Genomic DNA, 21,857 nt, shown 5'->3' with positions numbered 1-21,857 from the left:
CACGGTTATCTTTAGAAGATCATTTGACGGCCGTGGCCAGGGGTGCCTTTTATCAGGTTCGCCTGATCCGCCAGTTGCGTCCCTTTCTGGATCGGGACGCCTTGCGCACAGTCACTCATGCCCTAGTTACCTCCCGTATGGACTACTGTAATGCTCTCTACATGGGGCTCCCCTTGAAAAGCACCCGGAGGCTCCAACTGGTCCAGAACGTAGCCGCGCGGGTGATTATGGGCGCAGATCGTTACGCCCATGTAACACCTCTCCTACGCAAGCTGCACTGGCTCCCGGTGGTCTTCCGGGTGCGATTCAAGGTGTTAGTTATCACCTTTAAAGCACTCCATGGCTTAGGACCTGGGTTCCTACGAGACCGTCTTTTGCCACCAATAGCCTCCCACCGACCAGTTCGTTCTCACAGGGAGGGACTACTCAGGGTACCGTCAGCCAAATTATGTCGACTGGCGACTCCCAGGGGGAGGGCCTTCTCTGTGGGGGCTCCAACCCTTTGGAATGAACTGCCCCCGGAGATACGGAATATCCCTGATCTCCGTGCTTTCTGCCGTGCCCTCAAGACCCTGATGTTCCAACAGGCAGGGCTAAACATACAAACATGAGAATGATTTTTTAAATGTTATCTAATTCTGGGTTTTATTTAATTGACCAAACTAAGTAACAATTTTAATTAGCAATTTTATGATGTTTGTGTTTCTATATTTTTCTTGACTGTACACCGCCTTGAGTTCTACGGGAGAAAGGCGGTATAGAAATATAATAAATAAATAAATAAATAAATATTGTGGAAGAGACTCAAATGAGGCAAATCAAACCTGAAACATCCAGATTATTTGTCCATTCACCACTTGAATACTAAGTTTAAAGCAGTGACCGAAAGGGTTGCAAATTCTTCTACCCACCTCATTTTCATATTTATATAACCATTCATTGATACAGCATTCAATGTCTGATCATTACAGGAAATAGAGGATGAGTTCTTTTTACAGTTCCTTTTCTGGGTCACTGGAATAGACTAGACTAGACTAGACTAGACTAGACTAGACTAGACTAGACTAGACTAGACTAGACTAGACTAGAATAGAATAGAATAGAATAGAATAGAATAGAATAGAATAGAATAGAATAGAATAGAATTCTTTATTGGCCAAGTGTGATTGGACATACAAGGAATTTGTCTTGGTGCATATGCTCTCAGTGTACATAAAAGAAAAGATACGTTCATCAAGACTCATAAGGTACAACACTTGATGAGAGCCATAGGTTACAAATAAGCAATCAGGAAACAATATCAATATAAATCATAAGGATACCAGCAACAAGGTTATAGTCATACAGTCATAAGTGAATGAAGCATCCTCTTCATTATATGATGGTCCCACTTCAATGATTGCATGATTTTGAATACAAGTTACTGGACAGATGAATATTAGGATTGGTAGAAATAACAGTGCATTTCTGATTCTTAACCGTGGCTGAGGACTGTCTCCATCTCAATCCTCATTAAAATTATGTGCTGATGGGAGGCTATCCTTTGGCTTCGGCTTTGGATCTGAAATGGCATAAAGATAGCATAGGCTTGTGAAAACAAAGAGGATTAAATTGAAAAATAATTTTGTTGTTTCTGTTGATGATGACGGTAATAACATGAACATTTTTTTTTTACAGTAGGACAAATTATTTTAAGCAGCTAATCCTGATTTTTGCCATTCAAGTGGTCAACAACAACCCCCAGTTTCTGCACAATCTCACACTTGGCTACAACATCCACGACAACTATGCCAACACTCTTGCCACTTCAGAAGCCTTGCTGGACCTGCTCTCTACTGGACAAGCCAATGTTCCCAACTACAGCTGTGGAAGGAAGGACAACCTTCTGGCTGTTGTAGACGCAGCTAAGAGGGAAACCTCCATTCAGATGTCAACATTAGTAGGCACCTACAAAGTCCCACAGGTTTGTGTGTGTGTTTCTCTATCTGGTAAAGTGAATGGGGAGGAGGTGGGTGAGTGATACATTCTGACTTCATTTTGTCCATTCAAAATTAAGAGCTGCTTTTCACCATGGCTTTTATTCGTGGAATGGCTATGGACTGGGGTACACTGTGGGGCGGGGTCTATAGACTTACGATACCATTTCAGAGGTGGGTTTCAGCAGGTTCTGACCAGTTCTGGAGAACCAGTAGCGAAAATTTTGAGTGGTTCGGAGAACCGGTAGTAAAAATTCGGACTGGCCACACCCCCATCTATTCTCTGCCTCCCAAGTCCCAGCTGATCAGGAGGAAATGGGGATTTTGCAGTAACCTTCCCCTGGAGTGGGGTGGGAATGGAGATTTTACAGTATCCTTCCACTGCCACGCCCACCAAGCCACGCCCACAAAACCAGTAGTAAAAATTTTTGATACGCACCACTGTACCATTCCCATTGCTTTGGGGGCTTCTGCTACCCACTTGCGAAGGTCAGGAAACCTCTGTGTTCTATCAAAGGGTCTTCTGACTGATAGTTGGTCTTCATGGATGTGTTTTGCTAGTCTTCTGCCTGTTTGTGCTACATAGTGGCTGTTGCAGTCCTTACATTGTATGTTGCAGATGACTCCTGGTTTTTTCTTCTGGGGCTGCTGCATCTTTTGGTTTACTTAGGATATTTTGCAGGTCTTAACTTGGTTTGTGCGCTACAGTGATGCCATGTGGCTTAATAGGTTTGCGGGATTTCTGAGATATTTTGATGTACGGTGTTATGGAATGATGAGATCAAACAACATTCCTGGTCAGCCAGAGACAGTTTATTGCGCAGTTTCAGAATCAGATTTGTAACTGCAATTCTGAGCCAAGAAGAGCTCTGATACAATTGCTTTTATACTTTAACATGACAAAGGATTTGATGTGAGCACAGCAGCTTTCCATATATGGTTAACATATATTTGTTAGGTGATGATTGATTCTTTCATCAGTTTTCTATATTACTACATTCCTACATTAATTTCTAGTACATGAGATCATTTTAGCTAAACATCCTTTATTAATTCTGTGATTGCTGATGCGTAGGTTAATGGCTGCTTTGGTTAATAAGTGACTCTTGTTTCATATGGATTTCCTTGCAACCGTGACAGCTTGGTCTCTCAGACGTTATGTATTAACAAAAATGGAATATAGCTGACTTGGTGAAATCTCTAAACAAGGATATTTCTTTCTTATGATCAGGTGATAAAGAGGGCCCTTCAATGTTCATGTAGCTGACCCTGTATTATCCCCACATTAACGGCAGTCTTATTCTTTTCACCAGCATGTATTAGTTGTGCCATATTAGGGATTTTTACAGAAAAAAATATGAAAGAAAAAAAATATTTGATACTACATAGTTTAACAGCCGCTCGTATGGTTTATGCCCAGAATTGGCAAAAAGAAAATATACCAACAGATGAAGAATTGATAAATAAATATCTTGGAATGTGCTGAGATGGATAAATGAACAAAAGAACTTAAAGAAAAGGAGGACACAGAATATTACATGATTTGGCATAAATGGTATAAGTGGTTGGAGGAAAGGAAAAATAAGGAAGAAAATTAAGGGGAAATGATAGAAACGTTAAAAAGTAAAGAAAGAATTTGTTTAAGCATAAAAATTAAGAAATTGTTATGAACGAGGAGAAATATATTGTAAATAAAATAAAGGGGACAAGTAGTAAATTGGAATAATACAAAGAGAAATAAGGGGAAATTGTGAATAACAAAGAAAGACCATCACAAAATAGCTGTAAAAAGATTATTCATATACAGTATATGTTGTATGTCCTGTATTTTTATATTATGTTATAAGAATAAAATTAAAAAAAAACTTGGTTTGAGAGCTACAGTGATGCCATGTGGATTAATAGGTTTGAGGTTGAAGGTGGTTCTGAGATATTTTGATGTACGGCAGTCTTATTTCACCAGCGTGTATTAGTTGTGCCATATGAGGTTGGTTTGTCAGCAACTTGTTAACGAAGCTGTATGGATATCCACTTGGTTGGAGGATGCTGTATAGATAATCTGTTTCCTTTTTGTGATCTTCAGGGTTGCTGCAATGTGTTTGGGCTTGTCTAAATAATGTCCAACCAAGGAACCACTAACACCACTTCCACCCATACTAACGGGGCAAGCCCAGCAGTGGGTTTCACATTTGGTTAAAACCGGTTCGCCGCACATGCACCAGGTCTATAGAATAGAGTAGAGTAGAGTAGAGTAGAGTAGAGTAGAGTAGAACAGAACAGAGTAGAGTAGAGTAGAATAGAATAGAATAGAATAGAATAGAATAGAATAGAATAGAATAGAATAGAATAGAATAGAATAGAATAGAATAGAATAGAATAGAATAGAATTCTTTATTGGCCAAGTGTGATTGGACATACAAGGAATTTGTCTTGGAGCATACGCTCCAAGAACTCGGAGTTTCCTGGTGCCGGTTGGTGCGAATAAAATGTTGACTCTCCAAGCTGGTATTCCGCTTTTGGTGCTTCAACATTCAATGCCCAGAGGCGGACGTTGGAGCCGAGACCAAGTAGAAGACCAGCAGAAGTCAACAACAACACTGTGTCTTCCTCCAGCATCATTTTCTGGATGAGTCCTGATAGGAAAGACCACAATCAATAGAGAACCCTGCCCTCAGGGGCCTATCTGTAGCTTTTCACTAACATGCTGTACTCTGTCTTCTTTTCTGCAAATAGAGCCAAGGAAGGAGTTCATCATCCCCAGAGGAAAAGTTGCTTCCCACTGTAATTATCACCATCCTGCTCTTTGAGATGTCTTCTACTTCTCCAGTAACTGATGTAAACAGGAGACTGAAGCAACATGGAGGGAGGTTTCCTCAAGGAAAGGATAAAGGCTTTAGGTCACACTCTGTGTTATCTGAATTTTAGGACAGGTAGGGGCTGTGCTGTTAAATGTACCTTTCTCTCTTTTCCAGGTGAAACTTGGTTTGTCTCTGTCTGAATCAGGAAAGTCACTGGCTTTTATGAGAGGGCTTTTAATTCTTCCTGTTCTTGTTTAGAAACAGGAAAGTTATTGATTCAGCCCTATGAATGCTGGACCTCCTGCTTCTGCTTTTGATGCTGCTGTTGTCCCAGCCTGTCTCGGGGAAGCTGAGAATGAAATGCCTGCTGAGTTTAGAGCACCAGGGTGCAAAAAAACCATGGAGTTATTACAGACCAGGAGACCATTTCATTAACATAATCATCGCTACATCAAAACTGGTGCATATAATGCTTCCTTTCAACGCAGAGCCTTCTATTCAGTTTGACTCGTAAGTCATCCAGGATAATGCAGTTGCATTCCCTCCGTTTATAATTTGAACACTCTCATTTTCTTCTCCTTATTCCACTGGCTCCTATATTGCAGCACATGTCCTATCTACTTTCCTGAATCATGTTGATTTCCATCCTTTCTTTGTCTTATTTTGAGGAAAAGACTCAAGTCCAAAGATGGGACAGAAAAAAAGTCCACATTATTTTCCTCTCCCTGTTCAGTCTTGAATTTGTGATTTGAATACTGTACTGACTTTTGTTTAAATTAGTGATTATTGTGGTTTCCCCCTGCCCGGCTCATTTCAAATACAATTACTCATTGATATTTACTTCCTGATCCTTATAGAAATACAGGATGACTTATTTTTTAGAATTGCTTTCTGAGTCACTTTTGAAACATCCTCTTCCTTCTATGGTGATTCCACTTTAATCATTCATTTATTTCTGACCTTGGTTATTGGCCAGATGAAAATTAGTATTTTACAAATAATGGTGCTTTTGCGATTCTTAACCCAAGAGGGGGGCTGTATCAATTCCATCGCCCCAATATTCATTAAAATTAAATGGAGATGGGTGAGTAACATTTGTCTCTGGGTTTGAAGTCAGTGTTGGCTTAAGATTCTGTAGGCTTCAAGAGACAAAATGGATTAGATTTAAAAACAAATATGTTGTTGGTTCTGTTGATAATGATAGAATAGAATAGAATAGAATAGAATAGAATAGAATAGAATAGAATAGAATAGAGTAGAGTAGAGTAGAGTAGAGTAGAGTAGAGTAGAGTAGAGTAGAGTAGAGTAGAGTAGAGTAGAGTAGAATAGAGTTCTTTATTGGCCAAGTGTGATTGGACAAACAAGGAATTTCTCTTTGGTGCATACGCTCTCAGTGTACATAAAAAGACAAGATACATTCATCAAGAATCATAAGGTACAACACAATCATAGTCATAGGGTACAAATAAGCAATCAAATCATATTAGGAAACAGTTAATATAAATTGTAAGGATACCAGCAACCAGGTTACAGTCATACAGTCATAAGTGGGAGGTTATGGGTGATAGGAATGATGAGAAGATTAGTATTAATGCAGACTTAGCGAATTGCAGTGTTGAGGGAATTACTTGTTTAGCAGAGTGATGGCATTTGGGAAAAAACTGTTCTTGTGTCTAGTTGTTCTGTTGTGCAGTGCTCTATAGCGTTGTTTTGAGGGTAGGAGTTGAAACAGTTGATATCCAGGATGTGAGGGGTCTGTAATTATTTTCACAGCCCTCTTTTTGACTCGTGCAGTATACAGGTCCTCAATGGAAGGGAGGTTGGTAGCCATGGTTTTTTCTGCAGTTCTAATTATCCTCTGAAGTCTGAGTCTGTCTCGTTGGGTTGCAGAACCAAACCAGAAAGTTATAGAGGTGCAGGTGACAGACTCAATAATTGCTCTGTAGAACGGTATCAGCAGCTCCTTGGGCAGTTTGAGCTTTCTGATTTAGCACAGAAAGATCATTCTTTGTTGTGCTTTTTTGATGACGCTTTTGATGTGGGGTGTCCATAGCAATAGCACTTAGACTTATATACCACTTCACAGTGCTTTACAGTCCCCTCTAAGTGGTTTACAGAGTTGGCAGATTGCCCCCAACAATCTGGCTCCTCATTTTACCAACCTTGGAAGGATCGAAGGCTGAGCCAACCCTGAGCCAGTGAGACCCGAACTGCCAAACTGCTGGCAGCCGCTGAACAGCAGAAGTGATGATAATAATGTGATCATTTTTACAGGAGTTTTTTTATTGCCCATTCAGAAGTGCAATTCTTTATTTTCACTAGTCAAACAAAGATATATTTAAAAATATAAAATATATTTTAAGATTGATGATGGTGGTGGTGATGATGATAAAATAGAAGAGCTGTCAGGCAGAGTTCCAAGCAGTTTCAGTTATAGCTGTGGCAGTTAGCCCAGCTGTTGTTAATAAACGGTTAATTACATGATCTTCTCATTGTCCATCGTCCTTGATCCAGCCAATACATTTTACCCCCAACAATCTGGCTCCTCATTTTACTGACCTTGGAAGGATCGAAGGCTGAGCCAACCCTGAGCCAGTGAGACCCGAACTGCCAAACTGCTGGCAGCTGCTGAACAGCAGAAGTGATGATAATAATGTTTATCTATTGCTCATTCAGAAGTGCAATGCTTCATTTTCACTAGTCAAGCAAAGATATATTAAAAGATATAAAATGTAATTTAAGATTGATGATGGTGGTGGTGATGATGATAAAATGAACATTTTTTACACTAGATTATCCTCTGATCAGTCTAGAATCCTACGCCATATTTTCGCTATTCAAATGGTCAGTAAGAATTCCCCGCTCCTGCACAATCTCACACTTGGCTACAACATCCATGACAACTATTTCAGCACACTTGGCACATCAGATGCCTTGCTGGACATCCTCTCTACAGGAGAAGCCAATGTTCCCAACTACAGCTGTGGAAAGAAGGACAACCATTTGGCTCTTTTTGATCGAACTGACGGGGACATCTCCATCCAGATATCAACATTAATAGCCCCCTACAAAATCCCACAGGTTTGTATGTGTGCCTCTCTATCTAGTAAATTGGGTGGATTAGTAGGATGGGTAAGCGATAAATCCAACTATATCTCCTCTGTGCAATTCAATCAATCAATCAGAATAGAGGTGGAAGGGATCTGCTAGTCCAATCCCCTTCTCAAGCAGGAGACCCTACACCATTTCAGACAACTGGATGTCCAGTCCCTTCTTAAAAATCTCACTGGAGATTTTTACGATTTCCAGAAACATATACAAATTCTGATAGCAGTTCTGCTGGTTAATTGTTTTCACTGTTAGGAAGTTTCTCCTAAATTCCAGGTTGCTTCTCTCTTTGATTAGTTTCTACCTATTGTTTCTTGCCTTGCCTTCTGGTGCTTTGGAAAATAAGTTGGACCCCTCTTCTTTGTAGCAACTTCTCAAATACTGGAACACTGTTATCATGTCAGCCCTGCTCCTTCTTTTCTCTAGACTAGCCATACCGAAGTCCTGCAACCATTCATAAAACCGTAAGTTTTAGTCTCCAGGTCTTTAATCATCTAAGTTGCTCTTCTTTGCATTTTTTCCAAAGTCTCAACATCTTTTTTGTAACATGGTGACCAAAACTGGATGCAATATTCTAGGTGTGGCCTTACTAAGGATTTGTAAGACCTTACCAATACGTCATGTGAATTCAAGAGCTCTTTTTCTCCATGGCCACTCTAGGTGTGTTGTCTAGGGATGGGATTGATATTGTGTATGTGTGTGTAGCACCCAAGCAGCCATATAATTTCATGACAACATCCCCATTGCTTTGGGAGCTTCTCCTGCACACTTGTGAAGGTGAGGAGGCGCTTTATGTCCAATCAAAGGGTCTTCTAACTGATAGTTGGTGTTCATGGATGGCTTCCGCTAAACTTCTGCCTGTTTGTGCTACTTAGCAGCTGTTGCACTTCTTAAACTCCTGGTTTTTTCTTCTGTGGCTGCTGCATCTTTTGGTTTACTTAGGATATTTTGCTGGGCTTTACTTGGCTTGTGTGCCATGTGGCTTAATAGTTTTGGAGGATTTCTTATTTCAGCTTAGCCAAAATAATATTTTCAATGATGTATAAATTCCTGATTTGTGAAAAGAATCCCAATGGCTTATATTACCTAAAGCTTATAAGAAATATATGTTTGTGGACTTACACTGACCACCCCCATTAATTAATCCAATTCATTTAAAAAGTACAAGCATATTAATTAATATGTCAACTATTTTTTACCCTAATCAGTCCATGATCAAATTCAACACAAAGGACCTGAAGAGCAACAAAGCTCCTGGAAAGGATTTTTTATTGGCTGAATGATTCAAGAAATATCCCAATTTGCAGGTTCTTCTCCACAAATAAATAATAGATTCATCTATAAGATATTATGGCTAAAAACAATATCTTGTTCCTCTTGAATAAAGTTTAGAGTGGAAAGATGAAGGTGAACAAAGAATAAGAAGGATTTAGGCACAGATAATCCATTGTTGACAATTGCTTTGTCATGAACTGTGTAATCAGAGGTGGTATTCAGCCGGTTCGGACTGGTTCGGGTGAACCAGTAGTGGAAATCGCGGGTGGCCCACCCCCACCCTGGCTGTATGAAGTCCTATTTAGGCATGTTTTTGAGGCCATGAGCATGTGCTGAAGTGGCATGTGTGCTCATATTTGCGAACCGGTAGGGAAAATATCACCCCTGTGTGTAATCACACAATATGTCAGTCAAGGGAAATAAAGATTTGTTGTCTCCATAAACATTATCAATACTTATTAATAAAGCAAGCTGAAAAGTTATGGTTTTTAGAAATTGACATCAGTTGGTTGAGTTGGATTTATTGAAAGCCAATAACTGACCCCCAAATACAGCATTCTTCATATTTTTTCCCAGATCTGTTCAACTGCTTCAGAAGCTCTGAATGATAAAAGACAATTCCCTTTTTTCTACCAGATGCTCCCCAAATTAGCAATTCTCTACCCAGGATTTGTTCAACTGCTCCTCCATTTTGGATGGTCTTTGATTGGTCTATTTGCTTCAGACACAGAGAGTGGAGTGAACTTCATGAGGAGTTTGACACCTCTGCTTGTCAGGAATGGGATTTGTATTGTTATATCACAACTTTTATCAACCCCTGCACGTACAGCAGCCCTCAGGAATGCCATCTCCAAGTGGAAACAAGTCAATGTCTTTGTTCACTTTGCAGCCTTTTTTTCAATTTTGGACATAATTCTTCTTTTCCATTCAATACTTCAAGGTTTGCCAGAACCCATTGAAGGAAAAGTCTGGCTATATGCAGTCTGTGCTGAAATGCAAATAAGAAGACACACATCTCTCAAATATGTCCATAGTGTTTGGAACTACCGTTTTCAGTGGAAAAAAACGCCAAATGATGGTTCCTTCGAACCAGATTTCTTTCTGGAACCACAGTTAACCAATCAGTCTTTTCAGTGTTCTTTTTCAAAAGACAACATTTCTGTAAAAGGCCGGACAAGATGCACTCAGACATCACCACTGAAGACCAAAGTGGAAAGGAACAGGATGTGGAACCTGTATAACCGATATGTTTATGCTACGATGAATACTCTGGCCCATGCCTTGAATGCTGCTTATTCCTCCATATTCAAGAGGAGAAGGAAAGAGGGAGAAGAGAGGCTGGGGACTCGAAGGCTGAAGCCATGGCAGGTATGGAGTCCCGACAAAGATCCATGAAACTTATTTTCTTTGGAGAAGGAATACAAAGGAGGCAGGGAACCATTTCAACCGTTTTTTGGTTCAAAAAGCCAACACATTTGACCAACCTAATCACTTGCGGATAATTTTCCAAAGAGCGGGTACCATGACATGTACTTTTTGATATTAAGACAGTATTAATTTTACAAAGTGTGTATGCATTTTTAAATAAATTCCTGTCCTTATGAATTTGCGATTAGCATTTTGGAATTTTATGTTCATAAATTTGAAGGAGGCCCTGAGGCCATCTAGTACAACCCCTCCTGCCTGCCGAAATTCCAGTTAAAGCTTCTTTAAGTAATGGCTGCTGGATCTTTGCATTAAAGCAATCAGTGAAGAGGAAACTTGAGCTTCTCCGGTTCACTAGATCAGCTCTAAAATTGTTCCTCCTTTTAGGATGTTTTTCATCTCATTCAGCCAGAATCTCTTCTCTTGTGACTGAGCCCATTTTTTCCATGTCCAACACTCTGAGACAGGGGTGTCAAACTCAAGGCCTGTGGGCCAGATCTGGCCTGTGGGCTGTTTAGATCTGGCCTGGGAGGCTGCCCTGGCAAGAGTGAAGGACCGGCCCACGGTACCTCTACCAGAGAAAATGGAGCTTGGGAGGGCTGCACTTCTGGGCTCCATTTTCGGCAGCAATGGCCTCCTACAGCCGTCTGCGACAGGGGTGAAATCTAAAATTTGTTACTACTGGTTCTGTGGGCCTGGCTTGGTGGGGGGTAATGTGACTGGGTTGGTGTGGCCAATTTTTTTTTTTAACTTTTAAAACCATTTTTTCTACAACCTCTTTGGCTAAGAGGTTGTAAAAAAATGCTTTCAAAAGGCTCTGATGAACCCAGCTCAGTTGCCTGATCGGCAGGAAGAGGCTTTTTAAAAAAGCCTCTGCCTGCCGATCAGGGAACTCAGCTGGGATCATCAGAGCATTTAAAAGAAAAAAAGGTTTTTTTTTCTTGTAAATGCCTGTGATGAGCCACGCGATAATCAGAGGCTTTCAAAAGTAAAAAAAAAAGCCTCTGATGATTGTGCGGCTCAGCTGGGCATGGGGGGGTTGCGGGGATTTTTGCTACCCATTCTCCGAATCACCCGCCTCCATCGCTACCAGATCGGGCAATCCGGTCTGAACCGGGAGCATTTCACCCCTGTTCTGCCACCTCCATTTTCGGATCCCCCCAGCCCTCCCAAGCCACAACAGGTGCCCCTAAAACAAGTTACATCAAGCTGGCCATGCCCACCCTGGCCAAGGCCATCCCACCCTTGTCTACCCAGACCCCGAGGTCAAACACAACCCTGATGCAGCCCTCCATGAAATCAAGTTTAACACCCCTCTGTTGTTTTTCCTTTGAGGAAAGGAAATGCCCTGGAATTTGATTTGTGAGGGATGCGTTACTTGGAACCTGACAGGTAACATCTTTCAGCTATTGGAAGAATGCTGTATTCTCCTTATTCCAACCAAGAGATTTTGTCCATTGTAAAAGGTGCTCCCAGATTCCTTCTGATTTTCATCCCCAAAGACCAACATGACTCCTCTCCTTGTTGCCTTTCCTCCAGGCTAAGACCAGCTCCTTTGATCTCTTCCTTGATTTCATTGCCCATCTCTAAAGCTGATCCAGTAGTTGTACAATGTCTTCTCAAAGAGGGGGTGCCTGCAAGGGAACTTTGTACTTGAGTCAATTTCTCTCCAAACCAGCACATTTACTTCTAATATTTTTATGGATGCATTTGTCTTCTTTCCATGAGCATCACATGGCCAACTCACATTTGGTTTGCAATCTATTATTTTGAGATCATTTCCACAAATATTCTTATCAAGTGTAGCTAGACAGAGATGTGGACATGGACATAGAATTATAGAGTTGAAATGGACCTCGGAGGTCTTCTAGTTCAACACCCTACTCAAGCAGGAGACTCTATACCGTTTCAGACATATGGTTTTCCAGTCTCTTTTTGAAAGCCATCAGTGATGGAGCACGTACAACTTTTGAAGGCTACTCCACACTAGTATTTCTGCTTTTAACATTTCTGGATATTTTTGTTCTAGTTCCATTCATTTTTGAAGAAGAATGAGTATTGCAATCTTTCCCACATGAAAATATACTTGGACCAAAATGGTGACATGGCAGCAGATCTGGACATCATAAGCTTGATAGTTCTCTCCAGGGAGGATCCCATTAAAGAGCAACTAGGGGTTTTTATAAAACAGAGACTTACTATCAATCAAGATGCTATTTCACAACTAAAGTTGCTCAACAAGGTGAATTAAATATAGGTGTATTTTCTCTGTTTTCCAAAGCCTTAGGGCACCTTTCAAGTAGCTAAGCCTATTCACCAAATAGGCTTCAGTGAAAATTGAATTTGGGGAGTAGAATCCTTCTAATTTTTAAAAAATGTTTTAGGAGGCGTCAATATAATTGGCAAGGTGTCCTTTAGATGCCGTGATATGAAACATGGTTTAAAATTGATTCAGTCGTGTCCAACTTGGGATGCTGGGTGATGATGGCTATTTTGTGTCCCCTGTGCAAACTAGTATCTGTATAAAATGGCTGAAAGGGGACCTCAAGTACTGGGGATTTTGGTGCTCATAGGACCAATTTCTCTGGTTTCCTTGCTTAAAATTAGCAAACTAGGATGCAAGTCTTTTGACAACTACCCACGTTCCTGGTGGAGTGAAAGAGGCAAGGATAACGCTAATAAAGACTGGATACAGTTCCTGTTGATACCATTGGGAATTCAGATTTAGCTTGCCATGGTTGGGCAAGTTTATCTTCTTAAACAGACCATATATGTCAGAATTTTCCATACTTGTCTTTCATGCCATGGGGACAGGCGAATAGGCCTTCTGCTCCTGAGGAGAAGGTCCAAGGCTTTCAGGTCATATGATATCCTAATGATGGTTCTGATGTGCCCTGACCCAGAAAACTGAAGCACTGAAACATGACTTGATCCAAAGAAAAACCCTTCTTCATATTGGAAGAAATGAGGGACAAATGGGGTGGGGAGGAGTTATTTAGATTGGCTCTTTAGCTTATAACCTCATAAGGAACATCCTTGAATGCAATTGTTTATTTTGATTATTAGCTACCTTAAGTCTCTCTGGGAAAAAGGAGTCTCCAAATGTAACTAATAATCAATGTAGCTCTGTATTTTCATGGCAGTTGGTGTTACCTAACAGTGGTTTTTCAAGAGAAAGGAACTTTTTTTGGATACGTAACTTGACCTTAGAACAGGGTTGTCAAACTCAAGGCCCGAGGTCTTGATCCGGTCCATGGGGTGCTTTCATCTGTCACAAGGGCCCACCCTGGAAACAGCGAAGGACCCGCCCAGCTCACAGCCTTCCTGAGCTAAATTTTAACTGGCAAAAAGCTGCAGGAGGCCATCATGGCTGAAAACGGAGCCTCAATGAGCGACATTGAGCTGGCCATGCCCCCCTGGCCAGCTCAATGTCACTCATTGTGTTTGTTCCCCAAGATCAAACACAACCCTGATGCATCCCTCAATGAAATAGAGTTTGACACCCCTGCCTTAGAAACATCTCTTTCTGAAACAGGGCTCCTACTCATGTTCCATGTGATGCAACAAAAAAATGCATGACTTACCCATTTTAAAGGCAGCTCATCTCCATCTTTTCTCTCTACAGTTCTAAAATCTAGGCATTCGGTTTAGTCTTAGTTCACCAGCATGGTGGCCATATAAAATTAGCAAATAAATATACAAATAAATAGCAATAGCACTTAGACATATGTACTGCTCCATAGTGCTTTACAACCCTTTCTAAGCAGTTTACAGAGTCAGCATATTGCCCCCAACAATCTCGTCCTTATTTTACCAATCTCAGAAAGATGGAAAGCTGAGTTAACCTTGAGATAGTGAGGATCAAACTCCTGGCAGTGGACAGAGTCAGCCTGCAATTCTGCCTTCTAATCACTGCACCAAATCCAACCCTAATCTGTAACAAAGTTTTCCTTTATATCTTAAATGGAAGGCTGTCCTGGTCCACTTAAAATGGGGGTGAGTTGCAATGATATATGTCTTCTTCTTGTTGTGCCATATCCGTCATTGGACATTGGTGATCATGTTGGCCAATGTCCGATGATGAATATGACAGAAGAAGAATGATGATACAATGATACACGTGGTCTAGAAGAAACCTTCCTAGATCCCATTGGCCAGAAGTTTCTTCATCACATTTTTATTCTGTTTCAATAAATCTAGTAAAATAAAAAATTCACAAACCTTTCAGAATAAATTTCATTCTAAACTTTAATATGACTAACGTATCATATTTTAAACTCATGGATACATGAAGAAAGGATGAATGCATGCTAATATAACCGTATGGAGGAACCACTAATTTTCACTTCATGCTTAAATCTTTTCTCAATTGCTTCTCTCCAGAATTTATTAAATAGAAGTATCCTGTATTACAATGAGATAGTCTAGAAGCAAAAGGGAGGAAATAAGTGAAGAATCTGCCAGCAGTTATATCCCCTGCAACATTCAGAGTTAGTTCAAAATTTCTTATCTACCTTATTTACCTTCTTATTTACTTACCCAAGCAACTACTTGACTAATATTCATGTCTACCTCCATTTTCAAAGATGATTATTTCTAACAAGCTTCGTTTGGCATTCCTTGTTTTTTCCTTAGTCTCTTCCTCAGTCCAGATGTGTGGAAAATTGTCATCCTGGATTTTTCAAGCGGGCTCGAGAAGGAGAGCCAGTTTGCTGCTATGACTGTGTTCCTTGTCCAGAAGGGACTATCTCCACTCAGGAAGGTGGGTCACACCAGAGGAAAGGGTGCTAGATTCATCTAGAGCATTTTGATCAATGTGCATTTTAAAAAAGACACATCGAAGGTTGATAATTTTGTGGTTCTTAATTTTTAAGGTGCCCAATTTCTTCCATAATGGGAGGGATAAGAAAAAGATCTTGAGGGATGAGGTAGGATGAGATAGAAGGACACGCTGGATTGTGCAAGATCACTTGCATCAGAGGAAATTTCTCTTTTCTTGTCAGTTTGAACTGTCCTCCCATGTTGACCATTCATGAGAGAAATACTGTTCTGACCTAGGCTTCCCAAAAGCACGAAGCCAACTCCTCGTCCCTTTTATTTAGTTTAAAGTGAATTCTTCTCCAGTAAAGTCCTGGCCAACAGTCTTTCAAGATATTTCACAACTTCAGACCTTTATCAGGCTTGGAGAGCTTCCAGGCCGATATCTTCCAAACACCACTCTGTAGCAGACAATACTTGGCAAGAAGTCAGGAACAGATCTTCACTCTAATGAATTGAACTAATTGTTTCCTGCAAAATCTCCTCCCCTTTTGCTCCTCTTTATTCCCTATGGGAGGAGTCATTCACCATCCATCTGTGGCTTTACTCCTGAGTCGACCCTTGTTCCTTAGCTGTTCCCTTCTCCTGGCAACTCTGCGCATGCTCACACTGGGAACAGGCTCCGGCTGTTCTTCTGCCCCACTGATGTCTGACTCCGAAGGCAGCTGACAACTGTCAGACGGCCCTGACTCCATCTCTGCCTCTGATGCAGAGCACTCGTCAGAGCCTTCCCCAGACTCCAGGACTGGCCCATGTTCCTCCTCAACCTCCTCACTGTCCGAATCTGCTGCCAGATCCGCTGGCGGGCCACAACAAATACACACAGAAGACTTGCCATAAAGAAGTGGGAAAGGTCATCTGTGTGAAAGAAGGAACATAAATTAAACTTACCAATAGTAGGGGTAAAAGCTGCCTTTTTTTTTTTAGTGCTTTAATTTTTCATATTATGGATTAAGAGGTAAAAGACAAATATTTTTTATAGCCCAGTTTAACATTCCCAGGTTCAGCATAACCACCATCATAATTTCCTTTGTTGGATTGCTACTGTGACTTCTCTTTTCTTTTTATTTTTCCAATTTTCTTAGGAAATTGGAAGTTGAAGTTATGAAATACCAACAGTTACAACAGCAACAAAAAGGGAATACAGTTGTGGTTCTAAAAGGAGGGTGGGGAAGCCTAACTTCCACTATTGGGATTAAAAGGAATCAGAGCTCACAGAAAGCAGGGAGAAAAGAAAACCAACTACCGTATTTTTAGAAGTATAAGATGCACCTTTTCCCCCCTAAGAGAGGGTGAAAATTAGGGTGCATCTTATACACTGAATGTTGCCCTGCTGAAAAAAGCCTCTGAAACCTCCATTCGAGAGGCTCAAAAAAAAGGCCTCTGAAACATGGGTTTCAGAGGCTGAAAAAAAAAACAAAGCGCAAAGCTCACAACCAACAAAGCTGCTGCTAAAGTTCACCTCTGGGAACAGCTGATTGGAGGTATTCTGGGAGGGTGATCCACCCACCAATCAGCTTTTTTCTTATTTTCCTCCCAAAAAACTAAGGTGTGTCTTATACTCTGGTGTGTTTTATACTCCAAATAATACGCTAATCAATTATATTTATTTATTTATTTTGAAAAGTATTTTTTATTTTTTTTAAACATCTTAAACATAAAATACATCTTTTGAGAATGAAGGTTTGGTCTGGTCATGAATATGTAAAATTGCTCACACTTCTTTAACAAATTTGATTCCAAGTTTCATCCATTTACACCTTTTAAGATAAAAGTCAAACCACCAAATATTATCACAAATTCTAACATTTTAATCTAAACATTTAGCATTCTATTGTATCACCATAAATCTTAATTCCCAAATAAACACAGCTCCTTTTTATATACAATCTTTAGTTTCCAATAAACACAATTCTAATTTATATCATTTTATAAATCAAAATTCCATATATATTCCTTAGTTTCAAGACCCATTTCATCAAATCTCTATCTTAACCTCTATTGATTTACATCTAATTTTCTTAGGCTTATCATCAATTACACTTCTCATTTTACATAAAATCATTTCAAAACCAGTTCACATTATTTAATTATCATTCATCATCTTCTTTTTCACCCCAAAGGATTTCCAACATTTTTATCTTTAGACTGTTTTCCAGCATATTCTCCTCCATGTCTCCATCTATTGTTTTGTCTGGTTCCCAGTATATTTTAGTTTAGCTGGTTTCCAGCATATTCTCCTCCATTCCTCCTGCTGATTACCAGCATGTTCTCCTCCATTCCTAAACCTATTGTTTGGCTGTTTTCCAGCATATTCTCTTCCACTCCATTTTTATTGTTTTGGCTGATTCACAGCATATTTTATAGGCTGCTTTTCAGCATATTCACCTCCATGTCTCCCACCTGTTTAGAGTAGAAATGTGTTACATCAAATATATTCTCCACATATTCTTTCCTGGGCTATAAATTTTTCTTGAATTTATCCCATATACATACATATTCTTATTTTTCTACACAAACATCATTTTTATCCACTTTAGTATCAGTTTTCTATATTTATTACTCTATAAGCACCTGCCACGCTTGGTCAGTATCATCTGAAATCGAAAGAAGGTCTTTCTTGAAAGGTGAAAAGAGATATAAAAGAAATATTACTTTTTGTTTTCTCAGATACTGAAAAATGCACAAAATGCCCATATGATCAATATCCAACCGAGAACAGAGTCCAATGTATCCCAAAAAGAATAACCTTCCTGTCCTATGAAGAACATCTGGGCATCATCCTGGTCTCTTTTGCCTTACTCTTGTTCCTAACTACAGGATTTATTTTAATCATATTCATTAAATATCTAGAAACTCCCATTGTCAAAGCCAACAACCGGGACCTCTCCTTCATCCTCCTGGTCTCCCTCCTGCTTTGCTTCTTGTCCTCCTTTTTCTTCATTGGCCGACCAAGAAGAGCCACCTGCCTTCTCCGACAAACGGCATTCAGCATTGTCTTCTCAGTAGCCGTGTCTTCTGTGTTGGCCAAAACAATCACAGTAGTATTGGCCTTCCTTGCCACAAAACCAGGGAACAGGGTGAGAAAATGGTTGGGGAAGAGCTTGGCCAACTCCATCATCCTTTCTTGTTCTGCTGGACAAATTATCATCTGTGCCACGTGGCTTGGAATCTCTCCCCCATTCCCTGACTCTGACTTGCACACCCAGCCAGGAGAGATCATCCTTCGGTGCAATGAAGGCTCTGTCACCATGTTTTATCTTGTCCTTGGCTATATGTGTTTCCTAGCTATCATTTGCTTCACTGTAGCTTTCCTGGCCAGGAACCAGCCTGGGGCCTTCAATGAGGCCAAGCTGATCACCTTCAGTATGCTGGTTTTCTGCAGCGTCTGGGTCTCCTTCCTGCCCACCTACCTGAGCACTAAAGGAAAGTTCATGGTGGTCGTGCAGATCTTCTCCATCTTGGCCTCCAGTGCTGGGCTTCTGGGCTGCATCTTCTTCCCCAAGTGCTACATTATCATCCTGAGACCAGATCTAAACATTAAGGAGCATCTAATGATAAAAGTTGGGAACTGATTGTGAATTGGTTTTGTAGGCTTATAACATTTAATTCTTCATTGAATTTATTACAGGGTTTCTATGCTTCCTTTGCATCTGTTTGATAATTAAGGTGATTGAATAATGAAAGAATTAAAACTACGAAGTTCAAGACCAGTGAAATTAAAATCCATGCTAATAATCAAAGATAAAATATGTGAATTAATAAATGTATGATTCATTTATCCACACTTGTGGTCGGTGTGCTTTGCTTCTTGGACATAGAAAAGTTGGGAGCTGAAGCTGATGATTGGCATGGTCATATAAATCCCTTTTGCAAATTTAATTCCAAATAATGTTGCAGGGTGGCTGACTCTGGCTGACAATTGGTACTGCCTCTTGGAAGGAATTTTGGTGCTAGGAACCAGGTTAATGGGAGAATCACAGTCTCCATGTGAGGATAACCTCCAGTGATGAAGCACCCACAATGTTTGTTTGTTTTTTTGCAAAAAGTTTTTATAAACTTTTATAAATCATAATCATATATTGTTTCAATTTTCTTTTCTTTTACTTACATAATAAATGTTCAAATTATCACATTTGTTATACATATTTAAGCAATATCCCAATTATTATAGCTATCAATTTTCTAATTTGACCTTTTCTTTTATCCTTCCATTGTTGATCCCAATGTACAAAGTACATCTTTGGGTTCTGGGATGACCAGAGTGGGATTGGGGGAGAACCCACAAGGGTCAAGGCTGGGTCCAGCAGAAGGCAGCGGCATTACGGGTGCAGGGCTGGATATCAGGGAGGGGGCTAAAGCTTGATCTTATGAGGGCCACATGACTTGTACTGTGGTTGGGAGGGGCAGATATGGTGGAAGCAGGGGGCCATATCATGTTATGGGAGTGCGCTCTCACTATCTTCGAGCGATTGCGCAGTCCGGTCCCCAAGGCTTTACTCATTCCCCAGGTAGCACAGACTCTCAGGGCCTAGGCCATTGGCTGTTGTTGTGCAACACCAGATCCATGATAAATAAGGCCCCTCTCATTTACGACCTTATTCAGGAGGGGGGAGCGGATGTGGCGGTTATTATGGAGACCTGATTGGGCCCAGAAGGGGGGTGCCCCTGGTTGAAATGTGCCCACCAGGTTTCTGGGCATTTCATCACCCGAAGGCCCAGGGTAGGAGTGGGGTGCTGGTGGTTATTATTAAAGAAAGTCTATGTCCAAGGGAGACCACTTTACCTCAGATAACCGGATGTGAGTCCCTCCTTGTGAAGTGGGGTCGTGGGGTGCAGATGGGCGTGATGATTACGTACTTGGCTCCCTGCTGTGTGGCAGCGGCCCTGCCCGAGCTGCCTGACATGGTAACTGGGTTGGCGGTTGATACCCCCAGGCTTATGGTCATGGGGGGTTTCAACCTGCCATCTGTCGGCAAAATGTCTATGGCGGCTCAGGAGTTCTTGGCTTCCATGACGGCCTTGGACCTGATCCAATTAGTTCAAGGCCCTACTCACATGGGGGGACAGACTCTGGACTTGGTTTTTGTCTCTGGTCATTGGCAGAGTGAGCCCTTGTCATGGTCTGATCACTCCCTCCTTTGCATGGACTTTCGAACCGCTACACCTCGCCGCAGGGAGAGGAAACCGACTAGGTGGTTCCATCCCAGGCGCCTGATGGACCCGGATAGGTTCCTGACAGAGCTTGGGCCATTCCCTGAGGCTCTGGCTCACGGCGCAACTGAAGAACTGGTGGCTGCCTGGGATAGGGCGGCTGCCAGAGCTCTGGATCGTGTTGTGCCTTTGTGGCCTCTGACCCGGTGCCAATCTCATCTGGCTCCCTGGTTTTCTGAGGAGCTGAGAGAGATGAAGCACTGGAAAAGACACCTGGAGAGTGATTGGAGGGCCAGTCGCTCCAAATCTGATGGAACACTGGTGAGGTCTCATATTAAGATCTACCTAGTGGCGATAAAAGTGGCAAAATTTAATTATTTTTCTGCTCTTATCAGGTCTGCAGAGAACCGCCCAGCAGCCCTGTTTAGGGTGACACACTCCCTCCTTCATCTGGGAGTGAGGGAAGACCCCTTGCAGGACAGGGCTGAGGATTTTGTGCAATTCCTGCATGACAAAGTCACTCAGATTCAGGAAGGTCTGGACTCTGATTGGGTAGATCTGAATGAGGTGACAGAGGGGGGTCTTGAGAATGTTATCTGGGAGGGGTTTGACCTTGTGACCCCTGAGGATGTGGAGAGGATTCTGGGGAGGCTTAGCGCTGCCACATGTTTATTGGATCCATATCTCTCCTGGTTGGTGCTGGCTCCAGGGGATTATTAACTCTTCTTTGAGCGAGGGTTACTTCTTTGAAAGAGGCACTGGTGAGGCCCCTCCTCAAGAAGCCCTCCCTGGACCCGGCTGTATTAGCGAATTATCGCCCAGTCTCCAACCTTCACTTCGTGGTGAAGGTTGTTGAAAGTGTGGTGGTGCGACAACTTCCACAGTACCTGGATGAAGCTGATTATCTAGATCCGTTCCATTCGGGCTTCAGGCCAGGGCACAGCACGGAAACGGCATTGGTTGATGATCTCTAGAGGGCTCGGGACAGGGGTTGTTCCTCTTTCCTGGTCCTATTAGATCTCTCAGTGGCTTTTGATACCATCGACCATGGGGTTGATGACGACGATTGAAGGAGTTGGGAGTAGGGGGCACCGTGTTGCAGTGGTTCTCCTCCTTCCTCTCCGATCGTGTGCTGTCTATGTTGACAGGGTGGCAGTGGTCGACTTCGAGGCGCCTTGTATGTGGGGTACCGCAAGGGTCAGTCCTCTCACCCCTTCTGTTCAACATTTATGTGAAGCCACTGGGCGAGATCATCCGTGGTTTCGGGGTGAGGTGCCACCAGTACGCTGATGATACTCAGCTG

This window comes from Pantherophis guttatus, chromosome 2 (genome assembly GCF_059756535.1).
Source record: "Pantherophis guttatus breed Tessera chromosome 2, ASM5975653v1, whole genome shotgun sequence".
Lineage (NCBI taxonomy): Eukaryota > Metazoa > Chordata > Lepidosauria > Squamata > Colubridae > Pantherophis > Pantherophis guttatus.
The sequence above is the reverse complement of the archived record's forward strand: the minus strand, read 5'-3'. Positions refer to the sequence as shown.